General features: G+C 36.9%; 1 protein-coding gene across 1 annotated transcript in view; it reads right to left on the bottom strand.

Moving 5' to 3' along the window:
• SKAP1 (src kinase associated phosphoprotein 1) overlaps positions 1–14,471 on the bottom strand; it is a 278,422-nt gene that overhangs the window by 206,398 nt on the left and 57,553 nt on the right. The window lies entirely within an intron of this gene.

The following is a 14,471-nucleotide window of genomic DNA, read 5'->3' as shown; positions in this document are numbered from 1 at the left end:
CCAGCAATTACCGTGGTCATTTTGGATTTAAGTTTAGAACATCATTTTCCGTTAAAACATAACTGCAAGTGATCGCTGGATTCATCTGCAGCTCTGAGAATCGCAGTTCCAAGCGGCCACCACTACCGTAGTCCAGTGGGATCAGACATAAATGATCACAAACTATAGTGACAGACACTTCCATTCAGCAGCTCTACAATTAGGGCTTAGAACCCCATTGCTTAGAGTGGCTTTCTCACAAGCAAGACCTCTTGCCACTAGAGACACTCTTTCCCATTGTAACTTGCTCAGAATCAATATATTTCTATACAGATATATATTCTAACACACAATATCTCCATTAATCACATCCACTACCTCTGGTCCCTTTTTTTTTGTATTTCTAAACAAGATCTGGGAAAACTATATCAAGGGTTCATCTGCTATTAGCTGGTAATTTGCTCCTCTATCCTAAGTGTCATAAGAATTGGGCGCTAGATACACTCCTTAGTATATTCAGTGGCAGGTTCTCCACTGAGTATCGTACTGAGGGGCCTATAAGGGGGGTGATTTCTCTATTGTTCCTTCCTGAGAATCAAACTCAATTTCATTCATGCTCCATAGAATGATAAGTTGGGAATTTCTGAGGTTTGGAGCAGAAATATAAAGCAGCTTTGTGTCAGGTGTGAGGTAATTATTTGTGAGGGTTTCTGTGCTATTTGTTTTTATTCCCAATGTTTTCATTAACAGTTAATGAGTTTTCCCCCTTAATTCTGAAACAATAGCTTGGCCACTAGAAGTTGGTATTTTTCTGCCATGGATTCAACCAGCTGTTGCTGCTCCATAAACTTTATGGAGAAGTGAATTAAACTGCTAAAAACTTTCATTTCCTAATTCAATTCCAAATAAAACGGGGTGGCGGAAAATGAACCATGATGATATTCCCGTTGTAGCTATTTTGACTCACAGCAAACCCATCTGATTCTGAACTTACAGGTACCATTTAGAGACAAAAACAGGCCATAATGACAACTTTACCAAAGAAATGAAAAAAAAAAAATGGTGGAAAGCAGTTTAAGCATAAAAAGTAACAGGACAATAACAAATAGGTAAAACTAAATACATGTTTGCTTATTCGACATATAAATGCTCAACGGTTTTTCCATGTTAGTATGAAGCCATCATCTTTTACTTCTAATTAATTGTGAGCTGTGTTACAAAGACTTTATTCACATCTGCAACCAACTGTTTCTATGGCATGGTTCAAAATTCCCAGGGTTTGCTATCACTTCACCAAGTATCTTGGGATAAAATAAGGAAATTGAAATCAATGTAGAATTATCTGCAATTTTTTGGCTTTTGCTTTTATTGTTGCCATTGGAAGGGAACACACAACTTCTGACTCTATTTAATATTTAAGAACCCATGAGACACACAGCTCCCTCTTTAAACTAATAAATTCTAAATAAAATGCTATAAATAAAGGTCCCTGATCCAAATCCAGTTAGTTTTCATGCTTGATAGCATTAATATTGCCAGGTTTTCATGGACCAATTTAATAGTAATACAGTTCCCAAAGCTGAACTAAGGCAAGATTGGAAAAACTGCAGCTTGTTATTCCTTATTATAACCATTCACCTAAATTATTGAATATAACACCAACTACAGAAATAAGTTGGATACATACGTGCCCATATATGTGAAATGTTCCTCCCATGTAACTATGTTATGGAGCCCATTTGCAACACCAAAGCTAAAGTTCTGTCAACACTTCTGTTATAAATTAGATAACATTTTGCACATACTCATGCATTAGAAAATGTATGGTGTTTCCCACAGAACATCTTAGAGGCTTCACTGATTTCTAAATATCCACTTGGATTTGCGTGGTTAGTTCTTGTGATTAATCCATGTGTAGTGAAGGTCTCAAATTCCTCTCCACTCTATAGTCTGACTTCCTGCCCATCTCTTTTTTCTCCCTCCTACATCTAGCCATAACTCAATGTATAAATATTCTTTTTTTCCCCCCCAAGGCCCTGGCAGTGAGTATAATGTACTGAATGTCATTAAGTCTACAGAACAAATGATAGGTCAGGTAAAGAAAGTTCCCATTTATCATTCTTTCAAAAAGTTGCTCCAACAAGATCTCGAATGTACAAGAAATAAATTGAGCCCAAGGTTAAGTTTTTTTAGCTCATGATACTGTTTACTAATTGTATTATTTTCAACATGCCGAGAATAACAGACTTCTCAAGAACCTTTTGGGTTATCATTGCAGAGAATAGCACAGTCTAAGGGATCAGAAATGGAATAAAATTGATTTGATGCTACAACCAAAAGGGTAGCATAGCTTAATAATATTTCCAAAGGAACCTCGTCTGTCAGGAGTGAGGGGGTGGCCGTGGTTGGACAGGAAAATGCCCATGGGAAAGTTGAAAAGTTTTTTCCCCCTTCTTCCAAAAAGTGGTCCTTTATGATGCAGTTTTTCATTTTGACCAGTAGGGTGGGCTGCAGTGTGTAGCATCACTCTAGTTCTTAAAAAAAGAAAAAGAAAAAAAAAGGTAGCCACCAAGTGAACCCTTCTGTTCCTACCCCTCCCCCACCAGAAAATGCTAAGATTTTTAACCCTTCTTAGGTTTCACACAGGGCACAACTCCTGGATGTTAACAAACTGGAGAGCTGGCAGCAACAAATATAAACCAGATAATTGTATATGTGACAACACACACTTCATAAAGCAAATTATAGCCTGTCAGCAATCATTCTGGCTTTATAACAACACACTCCATCTACCACTGTTATTGTTCAACTGTTACTAAAATGGAGCCTGCTGAGTTAGAATATTTTCAATAGTAATGAGATTTTGACAGAATTCAAAACATGTAAACTTAAGTATTTGGTATATATGGATAAATATACTGTAAAATAAGCACATTTATCATATGTCAACCAGGCAATCATAACCTGGAATTATTGGTTCATAGTTCTGTTTCCCTTGGACCACTGTATTCTCAGTGTTTAATTCTTGTTATGAAACTATTCAACTGAATTCTCAACATGCTTTGACTTAGAGGAGAAAGTCAGTTACAGCAATAATAAAAACATAACAGCTCACTGAAGTCTTACTGGATACAGGCTCTAGGTCAAGACTCTTCACGTACTATCTCATTTAATTTTCAAGATAATCCTGTGACATATTATTATCTCAAAGCTTCGGATAAAGAAATTGAGACACAGAGATTACATAACTTACCCAAAGTCACATTAAGTGACTCATAAGTGGCAGTTAGGCTTTGACCCTACCTTGTCTGATTACTAAAGTCTTGTTCTAATCCACTGAGCTGTACAGTCTCCAAATCTGTATGCTTTATAAATTATGATCATTACTCAAAGGCAAAGCATACTGAATGACAGCCAATGACTTGAATTTATGGCATGTGCTATTAATTAGTGTTTTTTCTTTACTTCGGTGAAGTAAATCTATAATAAAAAGTATAAATTATTATAAATAATAGTAATACTAGTAGCCCCATTAGGTATGGAACTAATCAACAAAGCCAAATGTGGTGAGTGATTTCGTGAAGAAGGAGCTGGTTCAATTCCCAGGTTCAAATTTACTATAGTAGTGTTGTTGCTGTGATTTTTAAAATAACACCTTTTGGCATGGATTTCATACTTAGAAAATTACAACTTTGGGTTTTGTCAGATCGGTATATTAAATATTTTCCAGCACCTTCTGTTTGATTTTCTTGGATCCGGGGTATTTTTGACTCCGCTTCATATAAAATGAGCCAACATACTCCACACCCAAATACAGCTTTGACCTGGCTTAATTAAAGAATTTATTTCCTTTCTGGCACCATCATGGTTTAAGTCTCACAGGAGGAAAATGCCTCAAAAAATATATAATTACATGGGGTGTCTGGGTGGTGCAGTCGGTTGAGTGACCTGACTCTTGGTTTTGGCTCAGGTCATGATCTCAGGGTCTTGGGATTGAGCCCTGCCATTGGGCTTGGCACTGAGTGGGGAGTCTGCTTGAGATTCTCTCTTCCTCTCCCTCTGCCCCTCCTGCTCATGCTCTCTCTCTCTAAAATAAATCTTGGGGCGCCTGGGTGGCTCAGTCGTAAGCGTCTGCCTTCGGCTCAGGTCATAGTTCCAGGGTCCTGGGATTGAGCCCCATGTCAGGCTCCCTGCTCAGCAGAGAGCCTGCTTCTCCCTCTCCCACTCCTCCTGCTTGTGTTCCCTCTCTCGCTGTGTCTCTGTCAAATAAAAAAATAAAATCTAAAATAAATAAATCTTTAAAAAAATATATATATATAATTACACATGAATGTAGCAGTTTTATTACTTATGGTTCATCTTGCTCTTAACTCCCATCTTTTTTGTTCTCTTCTCCCAAATAACAAATTGTAGTAGACTTAAGCACCCACTTTGAGTCCTGATGCATTCTAGGATCTATTATGCCCCAATTAGTTTACTGACATCTCTTCTTGAGAGAAACTGTAAGGCTAGTCGGATACATGACGTAGGGGCCCCTGGGTGGCTCAGTCAGTTGAGCGCCCAAATTTTGATTTCGGCTCAGGTCATGATCTCTGGGTTGTGAGATCAAGTCCTGCATTGGGCACTGAGCTCAGCGCAGCATCTGCTTGAGATGTTCTTTCTCCCTCTCCCTCTGCCTCTGCCTCTCCTCCCACTCATGCACTCCTTCTCTCTCTTTTTCTCAAATAAATAAATAAAATCTTAAAAAAAAAAAAAAAAAAAGAACTACAGGGTCTATAGGCTAAGGGTAGACATGAGAAAAGTTTTACGGAAGTCCAAAGAGTAAAAATAAAACAACATATGGTAAAGAATAGATTATGGGTAAGATTAGCAGGCCTGAACACTCGAAACAACTTCTAACATCCTGAAGAGTGGTGAGTTTTCTTTGTGAGTAATAGAGACCTCCAATATCACTAAAGCTGTAATGGCAGACGGTGACAAGATTAAGCCTTCCTGTGACTACCCCACCTCAAACAGGGACTCATGTTCAAGTATGAAAACAGCATGTAACAACAACATCGACAACCAAAATCTCTCACTATCAACAATTCCATTCAACGTTTGGCCCCTTTTGGGACAGAAGAGCATTTCACATGGAAGAGCATTTCCTTATTTCTAAAATTTATTTTTCCAATGAGCCTAGGTGGCTCAGTAGTTAAGCGTCTGCCTTCGGCTCAGGTCATGATCCCAGGGTCCTGGGATCGAGCCCCGCATTGGGCTCCGTGCTCTGCCAGGAGCCTGCTTCTCCCTCTCCCACTCCCCCTGCTTGTGTTCCCTCTCTCACTGTCTCTCTCTCTCTCTCTGTCAAATAAATAAATAAATAATCTTTAAAATTTATTTTTCCTTTTTTATTAGGGTATCACTAACATGAGGAAAGTGCACAAATCTTGAGGAGGATAAGGAGGATAGTGGTATCGCATTTTAAGTTTAGGAAAATACCTTCTGGAGATGAATTGTGATCAAGAGCTATTGTGGGCTGGCAGGTTTGTGTAAATACACGTTGGCTGACAAGGGGAGGTTCGAAGACCGGTTCTTTTACTCTTTACCTCACAAGAGTCAGCAGTAACCGGAAGCTTCCTTTGGCATATCATATAAATCCCCTTGTCCATAACTAAGCCATTCATTTCCTGTATTAGTGATACTCCAGCCATCCTGATAAATGATAACTATTAAACAAGTTTCTGAGAGAAGTATGTGTTGATGGGAAGTGCAGTGAAAAATTAATGGTTTATAATTTCGCTCAACCAACATATTATTTAGCCTCCAAAAATCAAATTCACTGGCTTTCAAGTCCAAAGACTTAACCTACGTACTCACAGAAGTTTTACTTAGAAAACCAAATTTGTATTCAAATTAACCATACATTACACAGTTCTCTCAATATTTTGTGCCCAGAACATGAAAATTCATTAGAAGCAGAATTCCTGAAGTAGATTAATTCTTATGACAAAATTCTCTGTTCAGAAACTGTACTCCTTACCTGATTTTCTGTATTGGTCCAGGGATAATACCCTCTAAGAGAAATCGCTTATATGTTTTTTTTTTCCTCAACAAAAGTTCCCAGATTAATGAAGCTTAAAGCACTCACTTATTTACCAGTTATTTTCTTTGCCATTTACATAAAACAAGAAATTTCACCAACTTTTAATTACCACATATGGGGAAAAAAAAGACTGAGATTGGGTATAAAGGTATTCTTTATTGGTGACCCTGGGTATTCTATGATACTGCTTTATCATTTATGTTTAAATTCACTTTTGGGGAGTCTGGGTGGCTCAGTCATTAAGCATCTGTCTTTGGCTCAGGTCATGATCTCAGGGTCCTGGGATCAAGTCCCGCATTGGGCTCCCTGCTCAGCGGGAAGCCTGCTTCTCCCTCTCCCACTCCCCCTGCTTGTGTTCCCTCTCTTGCTGTGTCTCTCTCTCTCTGTCAAATAAATAAATAAAATCTTTAAAAAAGAAAATAAAATAAATTCACTTGCAAGAGATAAGTCAACCTAATACACCTATATATGCTGGTCCTCAAACACTAATTTCATATATAAAAATAAATAAATAAGTAAAGGAGACCCCCCCCAAAAAAAACAAAACCCTTGAACAGATATGAAACTACCAAATCATGATTCTACTGAAAAAGAGCTCACTACCATGTTAAATGTAGTTTTTTGGTAAGCTTCTTTTTTGCCCCCAGTTTTAGGTGTACAACATAGGGATTTGTATATATTGTGAAATGATCACCACAATAAGTTTAGTCAAAATCCACTACTTAACATAGCTACAAATTTTTTTTCCTGAGAACTTTTAAGATCTACTCTAGGCAACTTCCAAATATATAATACAATATTGTTAGCTATAGTAAACTTCTTTATTAGATTTAAAAAAATTTAAGCATGCCCAGAGCAAAAATTTCAAACATTACAAGTAGATATATAATGAAATCTCATCTTCCTTCCCTCCTCTTGGTTCTTCTCTCCAGAGGCAACCAGTGTGAGGTTTTTTTGGGTGTTCTAAAAATTTTCTATCTAAATATAACAAGTGTCTGTGTTAGTGGTGTTTTTTTAAAAACAAAAACAAATGGCAGCATTTGTCCAGTTCTGTATTCTGCTTTTCTTCCTATTCATTTATCTTTGAGGTTCCTCCGTATCAGCACATATCAATTTATCTCATTTTTCACTTTAACCAATTTTTAGTCAAAAAATAATACATGCATATGGTGAAAATTCAAACAGTACCGAAGGATATAAATAATGAAGCTTCTCTCTTCCATTCATATGGATATCCCCCTCAGCAGAGGTTACCACTGTTAATAGATTCATGTGTACCCTTCCAAAAAATATTCTGTACATAACTAAAAGCAAGCACACATGCAAGTCCAGTGTATATACACACACAGAAACAAATTGGACACCATGTGTCTAAATTGCCTTTTCACTTAACAATATGCCTTGGAGAGCTGCACATGTTACACACATATATATCATGTTCTTTTAACCTATATGTAGCATTCTATTAAATGAATGTGACATAATTTATTTAACTAGTCCCCTAATGCTGGACATTCAGGCTGTTTGGAGTCTTTGCTATTCCAAACAATACTTGTACATAATGTATTGTGTAGAGAATATAGAAAGCAGCAGTATCTGATTCCAATGATTTCTTCCTTCAACTACATGAAATTCAGTTCTTTTTTGTTTGAATACCATCTACTCCAGAAAAGGGCATTTAGAAAGAACATAAAAATCTTAGAAAATTTTAACATTGAGAAGAAAAAAAGTGACTCTTTTTACTTAAAAAAAATTACTCTTTTTGACAATTATTATAAAAGTGCATTAATTTTAAAATATACTGGTCCACTCTTAAAAAAAAAATACAACACCCAAACTGTAGATGTATAGGAAGTTAAATATTTGAAAAGTTATCAAAGTCAGTAATTAACTTCAAAAATGACTTGTGTGTATATCCACTTTCCACAGATTAATTTGTATAATATGTAGCAAATAAGGAAAGGGGGGGGCGCCTGGGTGGCTCAGTTGGTTAAGTGACTGCCTTCGGCTCAGGTCATGATCCTGGAGTCCCTGGATCGAGTCCCGCATCAGGCTCCCTGCTCGGCAGGAAGTCTGCTTCTCCCTCTCACCCTCCCCCCTCTCATGTGCTCTCTTTCATTCTCTCTCTCTCAAATAAATAAATAAAATCTTAAAAAAAAAAAAAAGGAAAGGGGGAAGGCCTAAAGGAAGTCAAGTCACAAAAGCAGCTGTCAAGATTGTTGATGCTAAAAGGTTGGGCTAAAGCCAGAGGCAGGAGTATTAGTCCTGTGTACATTTCCCGCTATTAAATCCCCAAAAGACATAGAAAACGTTCTGGAAGATTTCTTTATAAAGAGTAGTATAGGTTAGGCTATTCTAGGTTCATAACCAACACTTGTGTTTATAAAATATTAGCATTCCGGGAATAGTGATAGAAAGATATTTAACAATAAATTACAAATATTGTAAATTCAGACTTTTTCTTACAGTTGCAAACACATCATAAATTTAGGCTGTGTTTCTTTGTATAAATCCTGCTTAGGACTGTGCTAAAACCTTTTGGCATGAATGCAAAGAGTATTTTCATAAATAAAACTTAGTAAAATCACTGTACACTCCATTAATTTAAAAACACTTCTCTTCAACTTCAAAGGGAAACCCTTTTCTCCTTTTTTAGTGCAAAGATGGTGTTTCTTTGCTGCTTTAATGGTTTGCTTCTTGTAGCTGTCATAACTACATGCTCCAAGTATGTGATAGTAAGAGACGAGAAGTTAAATGACATCTATGCTTCGATTCAACATGTCTCAGACATTACAGAGCAACAAGCTCATAAATCTAACCTCTGAAGTGCCTACCAATAAAAATTCTACACACACATCCTTTAAGTGCAAACCTCACAAATATGTACATGGCCTTATACTAGGGTTCAGTTGGAATGGATGAATTTTATGGGAGGACATGTGAAATATATGTAGTTTAAGTTCTGTATATGGATTTACTCACATAGCCCTACTTTGAAACATAAAAAGAATACTTGCTACCACTTTTGTGACTACCAGGCAGCAAGCACTCCTCAAGTTCATCATCTCATTATAATTCCTTACCACTCACAATAACTGTGAAGTAGATATTATTGGCAATATTTTGTAGATGAAGAGGTTATATCACTTGCCATAGCTCGTGCAGCTGGTAAGTAGAGGAGCTGGGATTCAAATTCAGGCCTGATGTCAAGACTCATGCTCTTTCCATCACAAAATATTAAACTTGAAGTTTTTGTAAAAGCTAACTATTCTATGTATTTTGTGTCTAAGATACATAAAGTATTTTATGCACTAATGTACTACGTCTCACAATAGAAATAAAAGAATAATGCCACATTTTTTATTAATCTCAACCTGGATTTCTTTTTATCTTTGCATTATGAAGAATTTTAAATGCATACAAAAGTAGACAAAACAGTGTAATAAACCCCCATGTACACATCATCCATCTTCAACAAGAGTCAATTTATGATCCATCTTGTCTCATATAAACCCCCACTCCATTTCTTTCTTTCTCTCCCATATTATTTTGAATATCTATTTGATATTCAAAATATTCAAAATATTATTTTGACTAATAGATGTCAGACATTTATTATTTTATCTTTAAATATCACAGTGTACACCTCTCCAAGATAAGGACTCTTTTAAAAAATATATAAGCGTAACACCATTGTCACACCTAAAAAAATAACAATAGATTCTTTTTTCATTGAAGTGTAATTGACATACAATCTTCTATTAGTTTCAAGGATACATCACTGTGATTCAATATTTATATATATTATGAAATGGGCCCCAAGATAAGTCTAGTTAGCATCTGTCACCATACAAAGTTATTACAATATTATTGACAGTATTCCCTATGCTGTACATGACATCCCCACCACTTATTTATTTTATAACTGGAAGTTTGTACCTCTTAATCCCCTTCACTTATTTCACCCACTCTGGTAACCAACAATTTGTTTCCTCTATCTATGAGTCTGTTTCTGCTTTGTTTTGTTTGTTCATTTGTTTTGTTTTTTGATTCTACATATAAGTAAAATCATATGGTATTTGTCCTTCTCTGACTGACTTACTTCACTTAGCATAATACCCTCTAGATCCATCCATGTTGTTGCAAATGGCAAGATTTCATTCTTTTTAATGGACGAATAATATTCCATTGTATAAATATACTTCATCATCCATATATTTTTTAAAGATTTTATTTATTCATTTGACAGCGAGCTCAAGAGCGCATGAGCCAGGGGGAGAGGCAGTGGGAGAGAGAGAAGCAGACTCCTCACAGAGCAGGGAGCCCTACATGGGGGGCTCAATCCCAAGACCCTGGGATCATGACCTGAGCCAAAGGCAGACACTTAACCAACTGAGCCACCCAGGTGCCCCAGCCTCATCTTCTTCAAACATTCACCCAGGGGCGCCTGGATGGCTCAGTCATTAAGCGGCTGCCTTCGGCTCAGGTCATGATCCCAGAGTCCTGGGATCGAGCCCCACATTGGGCTCCCTGCTCGGCGGGAAGCCTGCTTCTCCCTCTCCCACTCCCCCTGCTTGTGTTCCCGCTCTCGCTGTCTCTGTCTCTGTCAAATAAATAAATAAAATCTTTAAAAAAACCACATTCACCCATTGATGGACACTTGGCTTACTTCCGTATCTTGGCTATTGTAAATAATGTTGCAATGATTATAGAGGTGCATATATCTCTTTGAATTGGTGTTTTTGTTTTCTTTGGATAAATACCTGAAAGTAGAATTGTTAGATCATACAGTAGTTCCATTTTTAATTTTTTAGAAATCTGCGAACTGTTTTCCATAGTGGCTGCACCAATTTACATTCCCACCAACAGTGTACAAAGGTTCTCTTTTCTGCACATCCTCGCCAACACTTGTTATTTCTTGTCTTTTTGATACTAGCCAATCTGACAGGTGTGAGGTGATATCTCATCATGGCTTTGATTTGCATTTCCTTGATGATTAGTGAAGCTGATCATTTTTTCACATGCCTGTTGGTCTTCTGTGTGTCTTCTTCGGGAAAAATGTCTATTAAGTCCTCTGCCCACTTTTTAATCAGGTTGTTTGGGTTTTTTTTATTTTGGATATTAAGTTGTATCTTTATATATTTGGGAATTAACCCCTTATCAGATGCATGATTTGCAAATATCTTCTATTCAGGAGGTTGCCTTTTCTTTTTGTTGAGGATTTCCTTTGCTGTGCAAAAGGTTTTTAGTTTGATGTAATCAACAGTAGATTCTTATAAAATATTCAGTGTTCACATTTCAAATTCTCTCATAGCTACAACTTTTTATAGTTTATCTGACTCAAGATGAAAATGAGGTCCACACATTAGTTGATATGCCTTTTAAATCTCTTTTAATCTATAGTTAATAAGGCTTTATAATAACATTTCTTTACTCACTTTGCATTATTTGCTTTTGCCAAGCTGTATTTTTAGGCATCAATTTACTTTGACAAGGGATATAGGCTTGCCATTTCATAAGATTTTTAAGACTCACACAATGGAAATTTTTCCTATTAAAATATACTGAATCATTTTCTCAGAAACTCTCTACACCATTCATGAAAACACTCAAAGAATCTTCACGCTGGTAAGAAATTTCACTGGTTCCTATTTACCACTATCACAAATGTAATGTGAGTGACCATTGGGCAATTTTTGTTATATGTATATATACATATATATTTATATACATATAAGAATTTTGTTATATGTATTTATATACATAAGGTTTTTCTTAAATTTTTTATTTAAATATTGTGTAATTTGCTTTAGAGTCTGGGTCCATGGTGGGCAATTTTTCTAATATTCATGATGATGTTTTTCTAGCAATAAATTTTTAATTATAAACATTATACCTTGACATTCAAATTTGATTAAACTCTAGCTGTTGATGATTAACTCATTTATAAAAAGGGAAACTAAATATAATGAAGTAAATCAGTTTGCTCAATGCCATCAAGTCATACTGTCACCATATCTAAAAGGTAAAACTAATATGTGTTTAACATCCGATCAATATCATGTTTTGGGTATCTGAGTAATAAAATGGTAAAAGCTCCATGGCAAAGATTCAAGTGAATTTTCTTTGTAACTTTAAGTGAAACATTAAGTAGAAAAAAAGTTCTTAAAGCAAGCAGGACCTGAATTGTCAAAGGAATCTATGTCTTATTAAAAAATAAAAATAAAAAGCCTTTCCCACATTCTCCAATCTTATTTGAGCTCATTAAAAGAGCTCTTTCATTTATGTTCCTTCCACATTAAAGTAATAAATTATTTGGATTATGTTTTATTTTCCCCATATTTCATTCTTTACTAATGAACATCATTCAGGAAGGTGACAGTGGACTGATAAGAAAATTTGGGTGGAAATGTGAGGGAAAGAATTGCCATTAACACTGTTGTAAATGCGATCTACATTTTCTTACTGTCCAGGTTCCATGCTAGAACTTACACGTTACCACTAGTCCTCATACCAGCACTGTAACGAGGTAGTAAAGTACAGCGATGGAGAGCATGGGCTTTGGAGCTATTAATGAACATGGAGTTTCTTATTGGGGTGACGAAAATGTTCTGAAACTAGAGAGTGGTGATGAGTGCACAACTCAGTGACTATACTAAAAACCACTGACTTGTATACTTTAAAAGGGTGAATTTTATATTATATGAATTATATCTCAAAAACGCTATTACTTTTTTAAAAAAATTTTTTAAAGATTTTTTTTTTATTTTATTCATGAGAGACAGAGCGAGAGAGAAAGGCAGAGGGAGAAGCAGGCTCCCAAGGAGCAGGGAGCCTGATGCGGGACTCGATCCCAGGACCCTGAGATCATGACCTGAGCCGAAGGCAGACGCTTAACCATCTGAGCCACCCAGGCGCCCAAAAGCTATTACTTTTTAAAAAGCAAATGCTATGGAGTCAGCCTGACCAAGTTAGAATCCTTGAGGGGCATGACCTTGAATGATTCTCAACCTCTCTGTGCCTCGGTGCCCATGTCTGTCAAATGGGTTTATTAGTACCTATTTTGTAGGGCTGTTCTGAGAATTAAATAAGATAGTGCATATGAAGGACTTAGCACGGTGTCTGCAGATCCTCCATTTTATAGGTGGGGAAGCTGAGTTTCAGAGCAATTAGGCAATCTGCTAAGGTCAGATGACCTTTAGCTAAATGGTGTAGGTAGGATTTGAACTAGGTCTGTCAAGCCTCAATGTCCATGCTCTTTCTACCATGCCAAGTCAATGGTCACTCCACCACCATATTAAACCTGGGATTGAATGGAATGATGGATAAGAAAAATTTTATTTGCAACCTTCTCTATGCCTAGGTAGTCCATCCTCCCAAGCATCTTTCTTTAAAGGGTAAACATTAAAGCACATTGTACCAACTCATCACAGACTTTTCCATAACCAGATGTTTAACTGTGGGCTACTAAAGAGATCTATAAATAAGGGATCTTTTATAATTAAGAACTATTTTCCTGGGGCACCTGGGTGGTTCAATCAGTTAAGCATCTGCCTTTGGCTCAGGTCATGATTCTGGGGCCCTGGGATCAAGCCCCTGTGGCGGGCTCCCTGCTCAGCAGGGCATCTGCATCTCCCTCTCTCTCTGCCCCCCTCAACCCCTGCTCATGCTCTCTCCCCCCACTTCTCTCAAATAAATAAATAAAATCTTAAAAAAAAAAAAAAACGATTTTCCTTCCAGGCACCAGACTATTTTAGTCCACATATCCTGAAGAATACAAGTGTGTATTTAGGCAAATGCCTGGAGTCAATAAAATTCATCCCATCATCTTCAGGCACGAGGATCCTGTCATAGATAAAAATGATAAGGAAATCTGAGGCCATCATTTCTGTCTTTTCTCACTCCCTTCCCAGTACTACCTAGTCTTCTAGGGCTTTTTAAAGTCTTCTGTCAGCTGTTCTCTTATTTATATATTCCTATACTCTTCATATTCCTAAACTGTCCTGTAGTACCTTACAGAGACCTGTTACCGACCCCACATACCCTGCAAGTTTCTAAAGCACTTAGCAATCAGCTAAGATCCGATCAAAAGAGCAAAAGGTAAAAAATAACCCCTCCCCCCAAAAAATGTCTTGGGGGAGGAGCAAGGCTGGGGCCAAGACACAAGTATGGGCTTTCCAACTTGACCTTTCCCTACATTTACTTCTTAATGAGCAAAGAATTTGCTCCATATATCCAATCGTCACTGAGAAGTAAATACAGTCTTCCGTTCTAAGTGCACTCTTCAACCGTCCCCTTGCCTGCTCTACCTAAGAGAGAAAAGCTGTGTGGAAGTTGCTGTCAACCGGAAGATGACTGCAATGCCGGTTAAGATTTGCCCTTTGTCTTTGTAGCCCCATATAGTCTCTCT

Source organism: Mirounga leonina, unplaced genomic scaffold (assembly GCF_011800145.1).
Source record: "Mirounga leonina isolate KUSES-001 unplaced genomic scaffold, KU_Mleo_1.0 Mir_200, whole genome shotgun sequence".
Classification (NCBI taxonomy): Eukaryota; Metazoa; Chordata; class Mammalia; order Carnivora; family Phocidae; genus Mirounga; species Mirounga leonina.
The sequence above is the reverse complement of the archived record's forward strand: the minus strand, read 5'-3'. Positions and strand labels throughout refer to the sequence as shown.